Source organism: Brassica oleracea, chromosome C2 (genome assembly GCF_000695525.1).
Source record: "Brassica oleracea var. oleracea cultivar TO1000 chromosome C2, BOL, whole genome shotgun sequence".
Classification (NCBI taxonomy): Eukaryota; Viridiplantae; Streptophyta; class Magnoliopsida; order Brassicales; family Brassicaceae; genus Brassica; species Brassica oleracea.
In genome coordinates this window covers 39,403,267-39,405,997 of record NC_027749.1, presented here as the reverse complement: position 1 = coordinate 39,405,997, position 2,731 = coordinate 39,403,267, and the positions used below count along the sequence as shown (strand labels likewise).

Here is a 2,731-nt window from a genome sequence, read left to right as displayed (position 1 = left end):
AGGGACGAAATCACTGATTCAGATTTCATAGAGGCTTAGGGGCTAGAGAAGCATGTATGAGCAAGAGCCGGGAGAGTACTGAGATTCGTCCGCCATGTATACTTTTGAAGGTGACGAAGTCAAAACCAGAAAGGGTGTCTCAGGCTTCTGCCGCTTACAAGAGCTCTCAAGCAGAGGAGCAAAAAAACATTATTTTTCACGAATGTTATTTTTTTCTCAATTATCTTCAAATAACACCTCTAGAGATGTTATTCTATAGAAATTGTTTTCAACTAAAAACTGGTGTAAACTCTCCTCAAATCCCTTTTACAAATTTTATTTTCAAATTGTTGTTTAACATTGAATAACAGTGGATTTGGTATAATTTTTACGAATGATTAGTTGAATAACAGGAGAATTTAAGTGACATTTAATAACTCTACAGAAATTTCATATTGAATAACAGGTGATTTGAATTTTTTTTTTAAATCATTAGTTGAATAACAAATGATTTTAACCAAATCTCGTAATCTCCTAAAACACCTAGTTCAATACACCCCCCTAAGTGTCAATGATTAATCGGTCGTTATCTAAGTAAATTTTGGTATTACAGCTAATTAGCAGCTAGATATCATGTTATTTAAGTTGAATTATGTATCTAGTATAAATTAATTAAACTACCCGTAATCTGAACAATTCAATGTTTCCATTGTCTTCTCTTCGATCATGGTTAAGAGCTAATATTGTAGGATTAATTGGCTTCTATGCCTCTAAGTGAGTCCTTAATTAGAGTTTTGTACCTGATTTGATAGTAATATTTTTCGGTCGATTTTACCCTTATCTCAAGCATGCCAATATGTCAGTAGCTTTGTCAGATTATCTGAAACTCCACTGATGGTTTATTGTTTGCTGCAGCAAAACTCTTTTGTTCGAGGAGTATTTTAAACTTTATTATTAATCATTTAAAATTGAAAAAATTACTCAAAATGACTCTAATTATATATCTAATTACTAGAATAACTCTTATATTTTTGTATTTACTAGAATAACTTATAAGGGAAACAAAAATACCAAAATACCTATTTTATTAATAGGAATAAATCTTTAATTGTGGAAAACAAAAAAATTAGAAAATCCCCACTTCTCTTTCATTCTAGCAAAAAACGTCTACAGAAAAAAAGAAGAAGAAGAAAGAGCCAGCGACTTCCATCTCCAAGATCTCCAACAGTTCCTTCTCCGTTACCACTTTTGAAGGTCATGAACGTCTTCAATTCTGAACACCCCAATCTCATCTCGTCTTCCTGTCTGTTGTCGTGGACGAACCCTAACTCCACACCACCACTTTCGATTCCCCGAAACTTGAACTCGTAAGTCATAAATCCATCTTAATTATGTTTGTTGTTCTTTGTTGTTATTATTATTTGATTGATTGCAATTTTAATTTTGAAAACCCTAGTTCCCAAATCCTCTTTTCCTCTGAAGTTGAACTCAAAAAAGTGTATATGCATGTAAAATCGATTAACTATTGAATTCATAGATTAGCAATACGATATTGTTTTTTTTTAAATTGAAAAACCTTTGTTTCTATATAACACAGCAATGGCTATTGAAACAATGTACTGATGGTAGCCGATTGTGTTTGTTGTTTATCGCAAAATGGCCTCATCTCTGCCATTAGAATGTATCCTCTGCGCTTATACAAAGTTGGGAAAACACCTATTCAGAACAGGAGCATGAATTATAGTTGTTTTTTTTAATATTCAGATGGTTGAAGAAGCTGTTGAAGCTATGGGGGTATATTTAATTTTTTTTGTTCTCTGCATTGACTTTGTTTTTTTTTTTATATAGATATTTTTACTAATTCTCATTATATATTATTCAGTCATAGGTGATTCAGAAATCAATTGACAAAATGGATTGCCAGTACAATGTGTTGTGAAGAAGGAGAAAGAAGCTAAGAAGATGATGGAGAAGGAGGATCTTGGGTGTAACTTTGATGGCTTGAATGATCAGATTATAACGCCATTGCGACTAAAGTTGACGGCTGATATTTATGAGAAAGTGACTGAGAGAGTCGAATAAATTAGTCTTGTATTTTGGTTTTTTGGCTACTGAATAACAGATGTATAACTTGCTGGGTTTTTGGCTTTAGACGGATTTATTACTTTTCTGGTTTTTGGCTTTAGTCGGGTGTATTATTTTTCTGGTTTTTTGGCTTATAAATAATGGATGTATAAATTACTAGTTTTGGTTTATGAATGATGGATGTATGACTTTTTTTTTTCAAATTTCTACTTTCAGCAGAGAGAAATTATGACATCAATGTTTTTCCAAGCAATAAGGATTGGAACAAGTGACTAAACCACCATGAAAAAGAACAATTTGATAAGAAAAAAAAAAGATCTCAATGTTTTTCCAAGCAATAAGGATTGGAACAAGTGATTAAACCACCATGAAAAAGAACAATTTGATAAGAAAAAAAGAGATGAAAGAGATGATTACAACTACAAAATTTTTCATAATTATGAGCTTAATTAACTTAAAAATAAACCAAATTCGAAATTAATGTAAACCGGTTTGAAATTAAAATTGGTTTACATAAACCAAGTTTTTCGTCAATAAATCTGTCACAACATAAATTAAAAAGTCTATCATCACATAAATAAGAAGCCTGCCAATAATTTTAAATAGGTTATATAAATTTGCCGTAAGAAAATAAGTCTAACATTACAAATAAATCTGTCAATTAAAA

At 31.1% G+C, this 2,731-nt stretch overlaps 1 long non-coding RNA gene across 1 annotated transcript; it reads left to right on the top strand.

Moving 5' to 3' along the window:
• The first annotated feature begins 1,105 nt into the window (after nt 1-1,105).
• LOC106325297 lies at nt 1,106-2,261 on the top strand. Its single transcript, XR_001266860.1, has 2 exons — nt 1,106-1,346; nt 1,862-2,261. It is a non-coding gene; the product is annotated as an uncharacterized LOC106325297 (long non-coding RNA).
• Nucleotides 2,262-2,731: the final 470 nt, after the last annotated feature.